We start from the raw sequence: 21,121 nt of genomic DNA on the forward strand, positions 1-21,121 counted from the left end.
GACTGCTCTGTTTAATCTGCTGAATCTCAGAGTCCAGAGGCACGCCAGCACAGAGTAAGTTCTCCATAGGATATGCTTAAAATCACTACTACATCATGAATACCTGCTACACAAAGATCAACAGAAAACTCAAAAGGCACCTGAAGCTTTTTTTTTCCAGTTATTGCTGTGCCAGGCACCATGAGCAGCAAAGTCTCCCCTGATACCCTCTGCATGGGAACGAACAAAAGTGCAGAAGTTTTTGGAGATGGTGGAGTTTCAGATCAGCCTGAAGAACTATGACCCTCAAAAGGACAAACTCTTCTCAGGCACAGTCAGGCTTAACTGCCTGCGCCTAGTTCTCCATGTATGTTTCGGAAGACCAGCAGCACTGTGATGAGGCCAAGGCTGTGGATATCCTGCACATGGACATCGAGGCGCTGAAGAAACTCAACAAGAATAAGAAACTGGTCAAGAAGCTGGCCAAGAAGTATGATGTCTTTTTGGATTCAGACTCTCTAATAAAGCAGATTCAACGAATCCTGGGCCCAGTCCTGAATAAGCCTAGCAAGTTCCCTTCTTTGCTGACCCACAATGAGAATGTGTGGCCGAAGTTGATTAAGTCCATGATCAAGTTCCAGGTGAAGAAGATGCTGTGTCTGCCAGTGGCTGCTGGCCACATGAAGATGACAGATGATGAGCCTGTGTACAACATCCATTTAGCTGTTGACTTGCTGGTGTCATTGCTGAAGAAAAATTGGCAGAACATCTGGGCTTTTTATATTAAGAGCACCATGGGCAAGCCCCAGTGCCTGTACTAAGGCTCAGCTTAATAAACCATCTGCCACCATTAAAAAAAAAAAAGCACCTGCAATTACCCAAACCTGAACTAGCCACACAGGAGTACAATCATTAAAAAGAGGCACGCCACACACTTTACAGAATTCATTCTGAGCATTTATAATCTTCTACCTTATTAAGTCTGCATTAACTGGGGAGCATAAATGAAGGACCCTGCACCTGAACACTCACCTGGGACCTGCTGGTGCGGAAACATTTCATAGAAAAAAAGCCTCTTAATGTAATGACAACAAACCTTTTGGAAAATTCTCTATTAAGATCCTATCATAGTTCAAAACAAATATACTAATTAGCATTCAAAAATTCTGTATTAGGAGTTCCCGTCATGGCACAGTGGAAGTGAATCCAACTAGGAACCATGAGGTTACAGGTTCAATCTCTGGCCTCACTCAGCAGGTTAATGATCAGCATTGCCATGAGCTATGGCGTAGGTTGTAGACGCAGCTTGGATCTGGCGTTGCTGTGGCTGTGGCTATGGCTGGCAGCAACAGCTCCAATTGGACCCCTAGCCTAGGAACCTCCATATGCCATGAGTGCGGCTCTAAAAAGAAAAAAAAAAAAATTCTGTATTAGTATTGAGCTCACATCCCAAAGACCCAGAGTTTCAGGCTTTTATCACTGAAAGGTAATTATTTCCATCTTTATAACACTGCTGTCATAGAACAAAGCAGGCAATATGCTGCCCAGAAATGCAGGGAAAAAAGTATTGTAGTATTGATTTTTGAAATACATAACTTTTTCAATCCAAACATTCACTGTCTTAACTAATTGTTTTTTCTTCTTCTTTTTTTTTTTTTTACCAAGCCTACAGCATGTGGAAATTCCCAGGCCAGGGACCTAGTAATTCTCATAATTGTAAATTCTTTTTTTTTCCAGCTGCATCTGCAGCATATGCAAGTTCCAGGGCCAGGGATCTAATTCGAGCCGCAGCTGCAATTTATACCACAGTTGCTGCAATGACAGATCCTTAACCCACTGCTCGGGGCCAGGGATTGAACCCATGCCACTGCAAAGAAAAAGATGGATCCTCAACCTGCCGTGCCACAGCAGAAACTCCCATAATTGTAAATTCTTTTGTTTAAAGGTGATACTTACAATCCTATGTTTATATAAATGAACTATATATATTTATACTACATTACATAAGCTTCAGAAAAGTTGGATCTTCCCAAACTTACTGGTAAAACTGTTACTACCCTCTCTTCAGCTTTCTTTCTTTTTTTTTGCTTTTTAGTGCCAAGCCCACCACATATGGAAGTTCCCAGGCTAGGGGTCTAATTGGAGCTGTAGCTGCCGGCCTACACCACAGCCACAACAATTCGGGATCCAAGCTGTGTCTGCGACCTACGCCACAACTCACCGCAACATCGGATCCTTAACTCACTGAGCAAGGCCAGGGATTGAACCCACAACCTCATGGTTCTAGCCGGATTTGTTAACCACTGAGCCACGACAGGAACTCCTAATGCCTTTTCTTGAAGGTTTTAAATTCATCCACACACAAACAAAAACACAGATCCAACTCACACTGCATGCTCAGAACTGCTCTCCAACTGAATAGTTGGAGACCCTGGGAGACCAACTATATATAAACAAGTAAGGACAATAACCCCAGTCCTATCCCTGAAGTATGTATAAGATGCTGAAAGGAGGAAGTAACCAACTCAACCTTCAGTGATAATGGGATACAATGCCAGATACAAGAGTTACTATTTACTGAGCACTTAATTTGTTCTATAGCTCCTTAACTCCTATAACTCCTTCTGGAGCAGCTACTAGGATCACTTCCCCCACAGATGGGTGGACCATATCACCTAGGCCTCATCATGGAAAACAAAAGGCACTTAGAGATGAAAGACTCACTGCTAACAAGGCTGAAAGAGTCACCCCATGCCCTAACAGGTGATGGCTCCACCAAAGAAAGCAGCAGGTCCAGAGAGACAAGACAAAGCGTTGTACTGACTTGACACAAATGCCTGGGGTTCAATATCAGGTGTTCATTTTCCCTCTCATTAACATTTTATTCTAGTTTTAACAAAAGAGAAACTACCAGTTTAAGTGGAACTGTTTCCAGTGCAGATCCTTCTACCAATGCTGAGGAACAATAAAACAGTAGATTCTGTTTCAAAAATCTGGACAAGTTTATTCATAAGGGAAATAGCAGCCTCTCAGAGGCGTATCTGTAGAACTATCAGCATGATCACACTGCCCCATCTCTTTGCTTGTCAGACCAGATTTCTGGAATGAAAGGATAGAGGGCCCCAAGACAGTGAGGGGGACAAGGAGAAGGAACTTTCAGCCAATCTAGAAATATGTTCACCAATTACACTGCTTGAATTACAGAGTTTTAGCAGTTTTGAAAAGCTTTTTCTAGGAGTTCTCTTGTGGCACGGTGATTTAAGGATCTGGCCTAGTCACTGCAGCAGCTTGGGTCACGGCTGTGGCACAGGTTTGACCACTGGCCCAGGAATTTCTGCATGCCACAAGCACAGCCAAAACAAAAAACAAAAAATAAGTTTTTTCCAGATAAAACTGTGGCATCACTCCTTCAAGAAAATCTAAATTATTCATTTGGATTCTAAGGTGACACATTTCCTCTTTATCAGAATATCACATTTATTTATAAATACATAAATGTAGTCCACACACATATGAAGAATTACCAGTCCTCCTTAAAAGCCTGTTACCTCTCTTCAAGGGCAAGTCTCCATCTCTATAGTCTCCTCCTCCATGATGCAGACTACAACTCCCACCACCTTGTAGGAAACATACACAAAAGGAACATGCAGAAATGACCCCTGAAGACCATGGCTAAAATTGCTAAGGTCTATCTATTTAGGACTTTCCTACCTTGAGTCACGGTTCTCTCATACGTCAATAGGTAACAGACCATTAGCTTTAGGCAAGATTACATGCTGCCTGCCTGTGGTTGATGTTTACCCCTGCTCATTTCTCAATCAGTTCCCAAACCAGATGACACATGAACTCATCTGAAACAGTGCCAAAAATGATTCAGTCCTCAGGGGTGGCCACAGAACCCACGCAGCCCCAACCCACCCAGGCCAGCACAATGAGAAACCAACCTGTGCCCTGCAATGCACCAGATCCTGTGCCCAGAAAGCACAATTTCCTCTGGGTCCTCACAACACCTCACTCAGGTAAATATTCCCCTCAAGGGTCTGCAAAGCATCCCAGGCTCGTAGCACCAATATGGCAGCTTTTAGCCCAACTACTCTAAGTACAGTCAGCATTCCTCCATGACCAGCCAGGTAAAGAATGAGATACAGGAGTGAGAAAATTCCTGACACTATACAGGTCACAGAACTATGTCCTAACACATAACCCTTCACCAGTCATCCACCATGAGTCCTGAGATTTCTTTCCAAAATAAGGCACAGCAAAATACAAAAAATTTCTTTGGGAAAATCAAGTCCAAATGTACCAACAGTTCTGAAGCAGACCCACTGACCCCTTTGGAAACAAAACAAAAAACCCTGAGAAAGACTGGAGAAAATATCCATAAACAACAACAAAGAATGAACCCAAGGTGCACCTTAGCATGATGTGGGGCATAGTCGGGGCCAAGAAACTCTTGCTGATTAAGTCAAAGTCTTCAGCCTCCAATCTCCCACTCAGAAAATGGCAAAATGGTAAAGCACTATAGCCTTCCTGATCACAAGGCAACTACCTTCGGATTATAGCATCACAAGTGACACTAGGACAAGCTGGGCGGCACTGACTTGCTTCCTCTCTCCATCCCCAGGGTGTAACAAAGTGCAAGGTGTCCTTTAAAACATGCCAGGGTGAGAAGACTTATAGGAAGACCGATGGGCCAGTGGGGAGGAGGGCTACATTGGGGATGAGGGATACAGAACTTCTTTGGAGATGAATTACATGGTATGTGAACTATAGCTCAATAAAGGTGTTATTAAAAACAACACAGGCGTTCCCGTCATGGCGCAGTGGAAACAAATCTGACTAGGAACCATGAGGTTATTGGTTTGATCCCTGGCCTCACTCAGTGGGTTAAGGATCCGGCATTGCTGTGAGCTGTGGTGTAGGTTGCAGATATGGCTTGGATCTGATGTTGCTATGGCTGTGGTATAGGCCAACAGCTGTAGCTCCAATTGGACCCCTAGCCTGGGAACCTCCATGTGCCATAGGTACGGCCCTAAAAAGAAAAAAGAAAAAACCATCGACACAGTAAAAGGGGTGTACTGCAGAGGTCAAAACCAGCTTGAGATAAAGGTTCCAACAAGAACATCTCTAACACTGAAAGGTAAGGATGAATATTCAAGAGGCAAGCACCTTCAAACATGGCTATAGGATGGCAAAGATGCACAGAAGCAGAGTTTTCTGGTGGTCTAGCGGCTAAAGTATCTGGTATTGTCACTGCTGTGGTGCGGGTTCGATCTCTGGCCTAGGAAATTCCAAATGCCACAGGTCCAGTCAACAATAAAAACATAAAAGAACTACAAGAAGCTCAACTTTCAAGTATATCTCTGTAAGCTTATACACTTGAATTTTATCAAAAAAATTCTTCTGGAGTTCCTGTTGTGGCACAGTGGAAACGAATCCAACTAGGAACCATGAGGTTGTGGGTTTGATCCCTGGCCTCGCTCAGTGGGTTAAGGATCTGGCATTGTCATGAGCTGTGGTGTACATTGCAGATGCGGCTTGGATCTGGTGTTGCTGTGGCTGTAGCCAGCAGGTACAGCTCCGATTCAACCCCTAGCCTGGGAACCTCCATATGCTGCAGGTGCGGCCCTAAAAAGGACAAAAGCCAAACAAAACAATATAAAACAAAAAAAAAAAAACTCTAAAATTTCCTCCCTTACAACCCATATGAAGAATAGTATAGAAGGTCCTTAAAAAACTAAATATAGAACTACTATATGGTCCAGCAATCACATTCATGGGCATATATCCAGAGAAAATCCTAATTTGAAAAGATACATGCATCCCAATGTTCAGTGCAGCACTATTTACAATAGCCAACACATGGAAACAACCTAAATGTCCACTGACAGAGGAACAGATAAAGAAGATGTGGTGCATATATACAAAAAAAGAAAGAAATAATGCCATCTGGAGCAACATGGATGGACCTAAAGATTCTCATACTAAGACAGAGAAAGACAAATATCATATCACTTATATGTGGAATCTAATTTTAAAAAATGATACAAATGAACTTACTTACAAAACAGAAAAAGACTCACAGATTTTGAAATCAAACTTACCAAAGGAGAAACATGCAGAGGAGGGATAAATTAGTAGTTTGGGATTAACACATACATACTACTAAATATAAAATAGGTAACTAACATGGAACTACTGCATAGCCAGAAAATTCTGCTCAACATTCTGTAAACTCTACGTGGGAAAGGAATCTGAAAAAGAATAGATATATGTATATGTACAACTGATTCACTTTGCTGTATTTCTGAAACTAACACAGCACTGTAAATCAACTATTATTCAATAATTTTTTTTAAAAAAGATATACTTAAATAAATTAAATAAAATATCTCTGACAAACTGGGGCCTGCCTTATATTTAGGTATTAATGGTGTTTTACCTACTCTCAGTGCCTGTCTTCATCTGTAAACCAGGCGTGGTAGTTTTATGGAGGTGCCATGAGGTGGGAACAAGATTAAAAATCTAGACTACTGCCTGGCTTACATGCAAATCACTTCTCAAATGTGTGCTGTCCTTTGTCCCAGCTCCTACAAAAAGGCCAATGGAAGATGGAGGTCAGAAGGTAGACTTGACAGTATAAGAGGATAAGAGTGTATTACATTTGCATTTGTGTAAAGGGGATGAAGAAAGGGAGTTTCCATGACAGGTACAGGAATGGAGTGCCAAGGGATATTCTGTTTAGCTCTTAAAGAAGAGATTTTTAAATTGGTTACAAGTGTGATAAAATGACCATTATTAGTTTGGGGTCTCTTCATCCTGCAGATTTTCTTCAATGCATTTTTCTATTCTTTACACAAAAAGGATCAGGCTATTTGTGTTGTTTTGCCTTTTTTCCCCCAATATAATCAGCTTTATTTTTCTCACCTACCTTTTAAAAAATAGTGATAGAATGCACACAATGTAAAATTTACAATTTTAACTATTTTATCTTTTTTCTTTTTTGGTTGTACCTGTGACATATGGAAGGTCTCAGGCCAGGGATGGAATCGAACTGGAGCTGTGACCTATCCTTAACCCACCGTGCAGGGCTGCGGATCAAATTGCGCCTCTAGAGACAAGCCAGATCAATAACCCACTGCATCACAGCAGGAACTCTGCATTTTATTTATTTATTTATTTTTGTCTTTCTTGTCATTTCTAGGACCGCTCCCGCAGCATATGGCGGTTCCCAGGCTAGGGGTTGAATCAGAGCTGTAGCCGCCGGCCTACGCCAGAGCCACAGCAACACAAGATCCGAGCCGTGTCTGCAATCTACACCACAGCTCACAGCAACTCCGGATTCTTACCCCACTGAGCAAGGCCAGGGATCAAATCCGCAACCTCATGGTTCCTAGTTGGATTCATTAGCCACTGCGCCACGACGGGAACTCCAGGAACTCTGCATTTTAATTATTTTGGGGTGTACAGTTCTGTGGCATTAAGTACATTCAGAATGTTATGCAATAATTGCCACTATCAATCTCCAGAACTTTATCATAATCTCAAAATGAAACCCTATACACATTAATGACTTCCCACTCTCCCTACCCCCAAAACCCTGGTAACTACCATTCAACTTTCTGGCTCTATAAATTTGAGTACTCTAGTTTCTCATCTAAGTAAAATTATTCAGTATTTGTCCTGTGTTTTGCCATTCCCCACCCCCAAATTATACGTCTTAGACATCTTTCCACTTCTGTCTATATATGATTCCTTTTATTTTTATTTATTTATTTATTTTTTTTTTTGTCTTTTGTCTTTTTGTTGTTGTCGTTGTTGCTATTTCTTGGGCTGCTCCCGCGGCATATGGAGGTTCCCAAGCTATGGGTCGAATCGGAGCTGTAGCTGCCGGCCTACGCCAGAGCCACAGCAACGCGGGATCCGAGCCATGTCTGCAACCTACACCACAGCTCACGGCAACGCCGGATCGTTAACCCACTGAGCAAGGGCAGGGATGGAACCCACAACCTCATGGTTCTTAGTCGGATTCGTTAACCACTGCGCCACGACGGGAACTCCTATATATGATTCCTTTTAAAAAGCTGCAGGAGTTCCCATTGTGGCTCAGTGGAAGCGAATCTAACATCCAAGAGGACACAGGTTCGATCCCTGGCCTTGCTCAGTGGGTTAAAGATCCAGCGTTGCTGTGAGCTGTAGTATAGGTTCCAGACATGGCTCAGATCCCACACTACTGTGGCTGTGGTGTAGGCCAGCAGCTGCAGCTCTGATTCAATCCCTAGCCTGGGAACCTCCATATGCTGCGAGTGTGGCCCTAAAAAGACAAAAATCAAAAAAAAAAAAAAAAAAAAAAAAAAAATAACCAGGCAGAAACAAGGAAAAACCTGGTTTCAGAGAGGACCAGCAGAGGTCACTACTGCAGTGACATGGGTACAGGGATAGTGGAGCAGGAACCAGCATTTACTAGGACCCTTCTCTGTCTGCAAAGGAAGAGATACAATTCCTATAAATATTAGAAACACATATTTTTGTAAAAGGGAGTTCATTCAAGAGAAGAAAAATGTTTAAACTTTTAAAGAAAAACTGTGAATGCCTTAGAGCTCTATCAAGCTTCTCTGTTTCATTATCATACCATAGAAATGTTTCTGGTAACTTTTAAAAAAGTTACAAAGCTTATGAATTTAATATTTGGTTATTTGAAGATTAAAGATTCAAAATTAAAGATGAAAGAGGAGATGGCAACACTGCCCTCACAGTTCCTGGGAGTTTTCTGGAGAAAGGAGATGACATCAGGAATACCTTCCCTGGCTCTCCCAAACAGAGCGGCAAACCCTGGAAGGCAATCAGGATGACCAAGCTGACCTCTCCAACATCTCCCCGCCTGGGCTTCCTTCTCTTGAGTCTCTCCACCTTCATCCCCAGGGCAAGAGTGTGGGAAAAAGTCCTGAAAGCCCTCATATTCTGGGGCCACTAAGACATCAGGACTACTGTCTCCAGGCACCTGTCTCACCTGGAATGACCTCTTTAATATCACCTCCCCGATTCAACGGCACAGTTGGCAGGGTACAAGGTCTCCCGTCTTCTTCACTGCACCACAGGGACTGCCACCCTGTCCAGTCCACTCAGGAGATTAAGGACGGAGGGGGTAAGATACAGAAGCAGGACTTGGTAGATGTCAAGGTGTAGCACACTGCCCTTCACCCTGGACAGGGCAACTGACCCCCTGGAGAATGTGAGATAACTGTGGGCCTCTCTCCTGAAAATGTACCCTCACCGAACTCTGCATACAATTTATGGAGCTGGCAACCATGGACCCTATCTTCAGAATCCTTGATACAAGGAATTGTATTAGAGAGGTGAGTCAGATACTAAGCTTTCACAAGTCAGAACGAGGATGCGGAAACAACTGAGAAGATAGTGAGTTGAGCTGCAGACACTTAAATATAAGGGATGGTCAAGCAATCAAGAAGAAATGTACAACAGATCATTGGAAGCAGTGGGAATAAAGTTTGAGTGAACCTGAAACAAAATTTGGGAACTACTTACAAAGGGAAGACAGAAGGTACCCCAAGAGTAATGTGCAAAGAAAAGAGAGCACTGGGTCAAGGCCTCCATAACTGTGAACAGCCTGTGAGCAGAGGGTGCAAGTTCAGTTTGAGACAAGGAGGTCTGTAAGGGGACAAGGAGGTCTGTAAGGGGACAAGGAGCAAAACATCGACATCCTCTTGGAGGACAAGAATCTCCTCCCCGTTCCACATGGAAAATCAGGACCACACAACCCAGAGGCAGGAGTCTTGCACTGTGTAGCCCTACAGGTCCCTGAGAGCCCTCAGAGTTCATGTCTGGGGCTCATTTTTGAATAAGCCTTGGCAGTTCTGTTATAACTTTCTCACTGCAAAGAAATACAGGTGTGACCCCTTCAGACCTAGCAACCAGAGTCAAAAGGTCTCAAGCACAGGGTGTGATCAGCAAAACCCAACATAGGGGAACCCTTATAGGATAAATGAAAGCTGCTTCAACAGATAAATTACAAAACAGGGTGAGCATATATAAACTTGAGACAAAAAAGATATTGTAATCAGATGCAATGTGACTTTATTTGGATCCCAACTGAACAAACTAACTATTAAAAAAATAAGACAATCAGGGACATCAGACTATGACTGAGTATGTGAAAAAAAAATTTAGGAATTGTAATTGTTTTTTAGTCAGAATAATGGTGTTGTAGAAACCGTGGGTAGTTCCTTACCTTAGAAGTACACAATGAGAGACATATGGATCAAATACATTTTGTGTATGCGCTTCCTAAAAACTTCAGCCTTTTTTTTTAAAAGGGGAAGGGAGGAAGGCAGACTGTAAATGAAACAAGATTGGCTAGGAGCTGGTAACTGTAGAAGCTGGTGATGGATGGATGGATGGATGGATGGCTGACAGACCCAAACCAACTATACATCATCATCTTAGGAGTCTCTTAGAAGACATTTTTCTTCAAATTTCTAGGTAAAGGCTAAACTCAATTTTGGGAAAAAGGACCCTACCTTGCTACCAGAATATACTGTAAAACACTAGTGCTACTTGTTACTTTCTTTTTTTTTTGGTCTTTTTAGGGCCATACCCACGGCATATGGAGGTTCCCAAGCTAGGGGTCTAATTAGAGCTGTAGCTGCCGGCCACAGCCATAGCCACAGCAATTTAGGATCCGAGCCTCAACTGTGACCTACACCCCAGCTCAAAGTCGACATTGCATCCTTAAACTACCGAGTAAGGCCAGGGATCGAACCCACATCTTCATGGATACTAGTTGAGTTGGTTACCATTGAGCCACAACAAGAACTCCTACTTGGTTACTTTTATTACTTAGCATGCAAACAGGCAAAAATAGAATTAATTAAAAAAAAAAAGCTTTAAAAATGTAATTGCATGAAAGCAATCATCTCCTATACAAAAATGTGTTCTATTTGTTTAAGGTGATTATCCCACTAGGCAAAATAACTTCACTTAAAAGAAAAGTTCTTCCCAGTGCATCCTCTTTATGAGCCAAACAATGGACAATTTTCACCTCAACAAGCTGGCCTCAGGGAGGCTCAGTCTCATCCCTGTTGCCTAGATACCAGTGACATCTCCCATGCTTAGAGAAGGCTCTGGCACCCCTTGCACCCCTCTGCAAGGAAGACTGGCTAAGGTTCATCGGTCAGCAGTGGTGCTTTCCTCACACATTCCACTGCTCAGACAGATATGGGGCTGGTTTACCACGCACTTGTCTGTCACCTGTGAAGTAGAAATCTATTATGTCTGCTAAACTGGTCTTTAAATTATATCAACTCTAGTCCTGGTTTTCATTCACCTGATTTCTAACAATTCCTGTTAATTCCACTCTAAAGTCACAAAGCAGGTAAACCAACTACAGCAACAGTTAACCCTTCAACTGACTTTTTTCCTCCAGAAAAAGTTACTAAGCAATCAACTGGCCTATTATGTCAATCCGATAAAAGTACTTATTTTGCTCAGTTTTAATTCTGGTGGTGGTTAAAGTTAAAACAATAATAACCCCACCCTGAAACTTCTCTTTAAATACTTAACACCTGGTTGCAGAATGCAATTACACAAACTCCACTGCAGCGACCTTTGTAAATAAGCATCTTAGTTCACTTAAAACGTTACCCTGCTAAAAATGCAAATACTTCAAAAGTTTTAGTACTTTTCCTTAAAACTATTCTTTCAGATGATTTTATCTTATTCTTGCTCCGTGCACATTTTGCTACCAAAATGTTTTATTCCAAGCAGTGTTTAGTTCTATTTCCTCTGGTATTTAAGAGCACTAGATTTTACTGGTTTCTACATTTTCCTTCCACAACATTTGGACTAATTTTCCTGCAATTTAGCTCTAATACATGAAACTGAATAAAAGCCCAAAATGAAACAAATCATTGGGATGCAAGATAAAAAGCAGTCTGTAATCCAATGTGAAAGAAATGAAAGCTCCACCCATAGCGAAGCTTATCTCTATAAAGACGACGTCCTCGGATCCATTTTAGGACTTTGGGGGATAAGAAGGTTAGGTGTGCAGATTTCCCCACGAGACACCCACTGACAAATCGAACTGGCATTCAATACCCAAAATGGCTGCACTTCTGCCGGCTGCAGGTAACCGTACCTGAGGTACTGAGCTGAATTCTATGCCAAAGACTCAAGGAGGCTCCCCTCAATAACCCGGGAGTCGTGGACACCAAAGTCCTGGGGAGGCACTGTAATGATCCAGATCTTGCCCTCCAGCAAAGGCTGCAGACTTCAATGACCGGGAGAGATCCTGCACCTCCCAAATATCTGGGAGACCCCCCAATGACCAGGGATGAGTCTGCCCTTCAAAACCAGGGGAGATATTCTCTCTCCAGTAACGTGAAGAAATAATGCCTCACTCAAATGACCCAGGGAAATCTGGTCCCAAAAGGACCCTGAGATCTCTCGCCCCCCCAAATCATGTAAGAACCCCTCTCAAATAAGCCGAGGACACCCCTAACGACCAACGACCTCGCTTCCCAACGGCCCAGAGAAAACCCCCTCCAAAACCCCCGGGGCGGCAGAGCCACAGGCCCGGCAAAGCGGACGTTACCTGCCGCCTCAGCCCGGTCCAGCGACGCTTCCGTCCTATTGTTTCTCTCCCACCAAGATGGCTGCCGTCGCGCCGAGCCCCGCCCCCCGGGCCTCACTCCCGGAGCCCCTCACTATTGGCTCGCACCAAGAGCCCAGCTCGCGGACTGGGCGGCCCAAAAAGCGCTGTTGCTAGGGCGCCAGGATTCGTTGCAGTGGCTTCCGGAAGGGGCGGGGCATGGGCGGGGTCAGAGGGTGGAGCCTTTTCTGCCTCTGAGGGAGAAGGTGGTCAAGGAGGTCAGGTTGGGTGGACAAATGGGTTTCCAGTTGATCAGTGCAATGCAGGATGCTAGGGGTACTGATGGATCAGCCACTTGTACCGTTTTTCCTGGGTACGAGGGACTTTCTGGGATGCAGGAATTTCAACGCTAACATTGAGAGAGTCTGCATCAACTGGAAAGTTGGTCACCCTAGCAAATAGATGGATAAAGGACTGGATGTGGATGGACAGGAAGACGGACAAAAGAGTGACTGTAGACGGTGGATACATTGGCGGTTATATGCACAGGTAGACAGATGACTAGGTGTAGATGGATGGACAAATGACTAGATATAGAGAGGTGGACAGAGGAATGGCTGTACAACCCTTTGTGGACTGGTGGGTTACCCAGTGCCCAATCCAGGTCCTACCAAGATCCACACTGCAGGGCTTGTCTGGAGTTCCTTTGTCCTCGGCCCTATGTTGGCCAGGAGGGCTCCCAGAGTGAATGTTAATGTGGCTGCCAAAGGAAAGAGAAAGCGGAGATGCTACTGAGAGTGGTTAGAGCATCCTACCTGTTCTCTGTGTGCTGGGGGTTTGCCGAAATATACTCATTCATTCAACAAGTATTTATGAAGCACCTGCGCTCCATGCTAGAAAGATAGCAGGGAACAAAAGCAGGAAAAACAAAACCAAAACCAAAAAACAAATAGTTTTGCCCTTATGAGGATAGACGGGAAAGATTTCTGTGACCAGCTGATCTCCCTTGTTTTGGAAGCACCATCCCTGTGTGGCATCCAGGGCTCCATGTCCTTCTGGTTTCCTCTGACCTCACTGGTTCCTCCTCTTTAACTTTTCTCTGTCTACACTATTTCTCATAGTCTTTCCCAGGTTCATGGCTTCAAATTTCATCTATATGTCAATTACTCCCAAAGGTATATGTCCAATCAGACCTTTCCTGAGTGCCAGACTCAATGTCCAACTGTTGAGTTGACTAGGCACCTGCACTCTGACTTCCACTTGGCATCTCAAACTCAACTTGTGCCACCCTAGCTCTGGCTCATCCCCCAAACTCACTCCATCCCACCTCCCCCAGCTCAAGCGATGGCAGCTCAGTCCTTCCTACTATTCAGGCCAAACACCTTAAAATACCTCTTGACTTTCTTTCCCACTTACATTCAGTGCTTCAGTTGCTTCCATTGCATCATCTATCCAGAATGAGACCATTTCCTGCCAGGTTGATGGCTTCTTCCATCTAGTTCAAGTCCCCACCATCTCTCCCCAGGACAATATCACATCCACGTCCTGGTCTCTTGCTGCTGCCCTTGCACCCCCTTTGTTTGCCTCCAGCACACACACCCCGCCCTACCAGCCTCCTAGAGCTTCCCACATGTCATACTCTGCACAGCTCAGGTGGAAATCTCTCTGTTTTGCTCATGGATGTCTCCTGAGTACCGCAAGCCCTTTACTAAGCTGCACAAATACTTGATGCCAAGTGATAAATGCTATGGAAAAAAAAATAAAATGGCTCAGTGGAAGGTTGGAACAGGATGAGAGGGCCCAAGATTGAGGCTAGCCTGGTTATGTTCAGAAGGCCCCGCTGACACCCACTGGGATTTTACCTGTTCCTGTTCTCTGTCTGTGTCTTCAGGACCTGCAGTGGCTGCTGTAGTTATAGAATAAAAGCCCAACAGGCACCAGTCATTCAGGCCCTCACAAATGCGTACTGCCCCAACTTCTTCTGCCCACCCTATCTCCCATTCTAGTATTCCTATGTGTGGGGTGGAGCCTGAACAGGGCAGGGTCTCCCTGGAGCAGCTCCAGCCTTAATTCGCTCTTCTATTCCCTCCATAAGTGCTTAGCAAAGGCTGACCTGGGCCAAACCCTAGGTACATGGCAAGAATGGACACAGGAAGAACTCAAATGATTTATGGAGTCCCTACCCACCAGTGGGAAGTGTTATGGTGGAGTGGTTGAAGGATGGATACAACAGACTATAAAGGAGCAAATAACTTATTATGGGCAGTATAAACACAGTAGACAAAAGGAACCAAACTGTTGTACAGAATATGGTGTTTACGTCCAAGGCAGCAGGATAGGTGGATCTGAAAAGGGGATATCTGAGCTAAGATCAGTCCAAAGCTATGGCCAAGGAGGGAAAGATCTAAGAGAAGCCAGTCCTAGCAGAAAGCATAGCAAGTGCAAAGGCCATGAAGAAATAACAAGTTGGAAGACTATGAAGAATGCGCTTGGGTCTAATGGAAGAAATAGCTCTGAGCTCAGTGAGAAGATGCACAGGGATAAGGGAACAGACCAGAGATCTGAAGGCTAAATCCAGGAATCCTGATGTGCAAATAACAGGAATTCCACAAGGAGTTAAAGGGATGGATGAAATAGAGACACCAATGAAACAATTTATAGAAGAAAACTTCCCTGACATGAAGAAAAATCTATGTTTCCATATGGGAGGTATTGACCACATTCCCAAGCAGTATGGAAAGAAAAGACTATAGAAAAATTCTTAAACTCCAAGGAGAAAGAGAACATTGTAGAAGCTCCTGGATGGATAAGGCAAGTTACCTGCTAAGGAAGAAGGGTCAGCTGGTCTCAAACTCTCCCCCTTAACATAGGTATATTGGAAATTCTCTTGTGGAACAGAGAGTTAAGGATCTGGTGTTGTCACTGCAGTGGTTTAGATCACTGCTGTGGTGTGGGTTCAATTCCTGGCCTGGGAACTTCCATACACCATGGCAGGGTCAAAAACAAAACAAAACCAAACCAAAAACCTCAAATAACAGAGGCAGATTATCTGCCACCTATGCCCAGTCAAGGGACAGTCCCCATACTTGGAGAGGAAAGGTAGCCACTAATGTAATGGAAAAGTAGTAGAATTTCCAAATCACCAAGAGGAAAAATTAAATGAATGGTATCTTCTTAAGAGAGAGAGAGATGGAGTTCCCATCGTGGCTCAGTGAAAACGAATCTAACTAGCATCCACAAGGACGCATTTTCCATCCCTGGCCTCATTCAGTGGGTTAAGGATCTGGCATTGCCATGAGCTGTGGTGTAGGTCACAGACGGCTCAGATCTGGTGTTGCCATGGCTGTGGCATAGGTTGGCAGCTGCAGCTCTGATTCAACCCCTAGCCTGGGAACCTCCACATGCACCCAATTGCTAGTATTCAACTGTTCTGACCTACAAATGGTAGTTTCGGAGTTCCTGTTGTGGCACACTGGGTTAGGAATTGGACTACAGTGGCTCAGATTGCTGTGGAGGTGCAGGTTTGATCCCTGGCCCTGGCCCAGAGAGTTAAAGCATCTGGCGTTGCTGCAGCTGCTGCTTAGGTTGCAGCTGTGGCTTGGATTCAATCCCTGGCTGGGAACTTCCATATGCCAGAGGTGTGGCCATAAAATTAAAAAAAAAAAAAGGTAGTTTCACATAGTTCAATTAAATGAAAAGATAAAACCACAAAGTAAAAATGTAATTATGAAATTAGCAAAGTCGAACATCTTTTTTTTTTTTTTTTTTTTTTTTTTGGTTTTTTAGGGCCACATCCACAGCATATGGAAGTTCCCAGGCTAGGGGTCCAATTGGAGCTACAGCTGCTGGCCTGTGCTACAGCCACAGCAACGCAAGATCCAAGCTGCGTCTGCAAATTATACCAAAGCTCAGGACAATGCCAGATCCTTAACCCATTGAGCAAGGCCAGGGAACAAACCCACATCCTCATGGATAGTGATTCATTTCCACTGCACTACAGCAGGAACTCCCCAAACATCTTTATCATACTAAATAAGGATAACCTGAACCTTCTTTAAAAATCTAGAAACTGGGGAGTTCCCTTCATGGCTCAGTGGTTAACGAATCCGACTAGGAACCATGAGGTTGCGGATTCGATCCCTGGCCTTGCTCAGTGGGTTAAGGATCCAGCGTTGCCATGAGCTGTGGTATAGGTTGCAGACTCGGCTCAGATCCCGTGTTGCTGTGGCTCTGGCATAGGCTTGCAGCTACAGCTCTGATTAGTCCCCTAGCCTGGGAACCTCCATATGCCACAGGAGCAGCCCTAAAAAAGGCAAAAAAGACCAAAAAAAAAAAAAATCTATAAACTGGATCAGAAGACAAAACCCCACCATGTACTATTATTAGAAAGACACTTGAACCACAAGAAAAGAAAAAGCTGAAAATAAAGGAGCTGGCAGAGAATGAGGTTAGGCCAGCACATGCTAGAAGAAAGCAGGAGTATTAAAGTGACCTCAGAGAAAGTAGAATTTAAGGTGATGGGCATTGAACAACAACAAAAAAAGAAGGCCATTATCTAACAAAGGCACAATTTATGAAAAAGATATGAAATATAAAATAACTGTAAGTCAACAAAGACCACCACATGCTACAACTTTTTTTTCTTTGGTCTTTTTAGGGCCGCACCTGTGGCACATGGAAGTTCCCAGAGTAGGGGTCCAATAAGCTGCCGGGATACACCAGTCATGGCAACTGCCAGATCTGAGCTGCGTCTGAGATCTATGCCTCAGCTTGTGGAAATGCTGGATCCTCAACCCACTGAGCGAGGCCAGGGATTGAACCCACATCCCCAAGGATATTAGTCATATTCTTAACCCGCTGAGCCACAGTGGGAACTCCCTACAACATTTTTTTTTTTAATCAGGAACTACGTGGGATTGGCATCAATACTATTATAATTACACATTGGCTTAGAGTTCCAGCAAGTGTAATAAGGCAAGAAAATGACATGTTAGGAGTGCTCTCTGTGGTACAACAAGATTGACTATGTCTTGGAAGCACTGGGATGCAGGTTCAATCTACAGCCCACCACAGTGGGTTAAGGATCTAGTTTTGCCACAGCTGTGGCTTAGGTAGTGACTGTGGCTCGGATCTGATCCCTGACCCATATGACATGGAGTGGCCAAAAAAAGAAAAAGAAAACAAAACAGGAGTTCCCGTCGTGGCGCAGTGGTTAACGAATCCGACTAGGAACCATGAGGTTGCGGGTTCGGTCCCTGCCCTTGCTCAGAGGGTTAACGATCCGGCGTTGCCGTGAGCTGTGGTGTAGGTCGCAGACGCGGCTCGGATCCTGCGTTGCTGTGGCTCTGGCGTAGGCCAGCGGCTACAGCTCCGATTCGACCCCTAGCTTGGGAACCTCCATATGCTGCAGAAGCGATCCAAAGAAATAGCAAAAAGACAAAAAAAAAAAAAAAAAGAAAACAAAACAAAACCACCTATTATAAATATTGGACAGAAAGAGATTATGCTATCTCTTTACTTAATGACATGATTGTAAATCTAGAAAATCCAAAAGACTTGAAAACTAACACATGAGTAAGAGAAAATGTTAAGTGAAGAAATATATATTCAAAATAATAGCATTTACTATAAATAAGCCCCTAAAATAAATTTAAAAACAAGAAAAATATTCAATTAATAACTATAAAATATTTAGGAATTAATTTATTAAGAAAAGTTTAGAGGAGTTCCCATTGTGGCTTAGTGGTAGCAAACCCAACTAGTATGCATGAGGATGTGAGTTCAATCCCTGACCCCGCTCAATGGATGAAGTATCCTGTCTTGCCATGAGCTGTGGTGCAGGTTGCAGATGCGGCTCAGATCCCAGGTTGCTGTGGCTGTGGTATAGGACGGCAGCTGCAGCTCTGATTTGACCCTTAGCCTGGGAACTTCCACATGCTACAGTTGCGGCCCTAAAAAAGATAAAAAAAAAATATATAGGAACTATACTAGGTAGTAAATCAGCAAAATCTTATTAAAGGACATGAAACCTATAGAACATTATTAAAGGATAATGTATGAACAGATGGACAGACATAAAAAAATTTATGATGTGGTGTTTGGTACAGATCTTAACCGTAGGCTGTTTCCCTCTGTAAATTGTCCTCAGCAGGAGGCAGCCATTGCACTCAAGGTTAACCACCCGCACTCTGAATGTAAACTCCTGCCCCCCTAGTTACTACCTTTCTGCAGAGATAACCATTATTCTGACTTCTGTTACCAAAGATAAGTTTTTTCCCATTTAAAATATCATATAAACTGAATCATACAACATGTACTTTTTGTGTGTCTGACTTTTTTATTCAACATTAGATCTTTCAGGAGTTCCCGTCGTGGCTCAGCTGAAATGAATCTGAGTAGCATCCATAAGGACACAGTTTTGATCCCTGACCTCCCTCAGTGGGATAAGGATCCGGCGTTGCTGTGAGCTATGGTGTAGGTTGCAGATGTGGCTCGGTTCCTGTGTTGCTGTGGCTGTGGCTGTGGCATAGGCCGGCTATGTAGGCAGCTCCAGCTCCAATTTGACCCCTAGCCTGGAAACATCCATATGCCGCTGGTACAGCCCTAAAAAGACAAAAAAATGGGGGGTCTTTCACTTTCATCCATATTATTGTGTGTTGTTATAGTCTTTTTTATTTCTGTATGGTATTCTATTTATTACATGACTGTACCACAAATTATCCATCTGTTCTGCTGTTGATAGCCATTTAGATGGATTCTAGATTCTGGCTACCATGAATATGTTTTCCATGGATGTTCCTTTATATGTCTTTTGGTGGACACAACTATTCATTTTTGGTTCATATAACCTAGGGTTTTTTGTTTTTCTTTTTTGTTTGTTTGTTTTTTTGTTTGTTTGTTTTTTGGCCACAGTGGTGGTATGAGGAAGTTCCTGGGCCAGGGATCAAACCTGAGCCAAGAGCCACAGCAGCAACCTGAGCCGCTGCAATGACAAGGCTGGATCCTTAACCCACTGCACCACAAGAGAACCCCAATCCAGGTTTTTTTTAACCCACCACTATCCTTAGCATGTTGCCTTCTGTCTTAATGCTTGTTGGACCAGTTTTGCAAGGCAGCTGCAGTCTCTCCAGACATCACATTAGTATTCAAGGCAGGAGGAAATCCTGCTGTTGGCACTAACCACATCTTTCTTCTTTGTCAGGTAAGCAAACACCTTCCCAGAACTCCCAGCAGACATATTTGTTTCTCATTGACTAAAACTGGGTCATCCATGGCCACCCCTAGGTGACACCTCTGGTGCAAAGAAGCTGGGAGGTCAGGGAATGGGATTAGGGAATGACTTGAGATTGGACACTTGCCACTCTGGACAAAATCCAGATTTGTTAGCAAAGATGAAGGAAAAAAAGGTACTGGGAGGAAACAAATAAATCCTCACGATATGAAAAGATATTCAAACTCACCAGCGAGCAAGGAATGCAAATCAAAATGAAAAATGTAACAATAGCAAAAGTAGGGAGAGGGTAAAAAGTTAAGTGGTTGCCAGGCATTTGAGGCGGAAGGAGAGAGAAATAGGTGGAGCACAGAGGATTTTTTTAGGGCAGTGAAACTATACTGTATGATACTTAATGGTAGACCACGACATTAGACATTGGTTCAAACCCATGGAATACACAACACAAAGAAGGAACTGTATGTAAACTACAGACCTTGGTTGATGACGTGTTAACATTGGTTCATTGTAACAAACATACTACACTATACTATAGTGCGGCATGTTGCTGGTGAGGGACGCTGTGTGTTGTGGGAGAAGGGACTAAATGGGTACTCTCTGTACTTCCCGCTCAATTTTCCTGTAAGCCTAAAATTCCCCTCAAAATAAAGTCTATTAAGAGTAATAGTGAGAATAAGTCACTCTGTATTTTGCAGACTAGCAAAAGTTAAAAAGAGTTACAACAACTCTGGCTTTTAAGGATATGAAGAAAAGGATTTGTCCACAGTCGACAACAGTGTGATCAGTTATAGCCCTTTTGGAAAGCAATTTGACAAACTCCAATAAAACAAAAAATGTATATGCTTTTGGATTCTATAATCCCAATCTAGGGATTCTCAGAGTACTGTTGTGGAAAAAGACTGCAAATTGATGGCCCATCCACAAGGGCATAGCTGGTAATATTTTGTAACTCTATACTATTCTGGTTACTATGCCATGTAACAAATCGCCCAAATTTAGTGACTTAAAACAGTAACACTTATTTTGGTCACAAATCTGCCATTTGGGAAGAATTCAGTGGAGCCTATTCTTCTTTGCTGCATCAGTCTGGGCAGCTTAAAAGCTAGGGCTGGAATTATTTGAAAGCTTTCCACAAGTCTGGGGTTTGATGCTGGCTGTCAGCTAAGACACTAGCTGGGGCTGGAACTCCCACATGTGGCCTCTCCATGTATCCTGGGATTCCTCACAACAGGGTGGCTCCATTCCAAAGTTGACTGTCCTGAGAGAAGAAACTAGGTGCAAGCTGTATCATCTCTCTAACTTAA

General features: G+C 43.5%; 1 protein-coding gene and 1 pseudogene across 4 annotated transcripts in view; one reads left to right on the forward strand and one right to left on the reverse strand.

Moving 5' to 3' along the window:
* The window catches only part of IP6K2 (inositol hexakisphosphate kinase 2), a 28,885-nt gene extending 16,230 nt beyond the window's left edge, over positions 1-12,655 (reverse strand). For all 4 annotated transcript variants that reach the window (XM_084988353.1, XM_084988354.1, XM_021070643.2 and 1 more), the window contains exon 1: positions 12,590-12,655. The gene's annotated coding sequence lies outside the window, so the exon portion shown is untranslated. The remainder of the gene's footprint in view (positions 1-12,589) is intronic.
* Positions 172-800, forward strand: LOC110256442 (large ribosomal subunit protein uL1 pseudogene; annotated as a pseudogene).
* Positions 12,656-21,121: the final 8,466 nt, after the last annotated feature.

This window comes from Sus scrofa, chromosome 13 (genome assembly GCF_054392235.1).
Source record: "Sus scrofa isolate SSC_HxYL_T2T_F1_AM1 chromosome 13, Sscrofa_HxYL_maternal_Yorkshire_Landrace_v2.0, whole genome shotgun sequence".
Lineage (NCBI taxonomy): Eukaryota > Metazoa > Chordata > Mammalia > Artiodactyla > Suidae > Sus > Sus scrofa.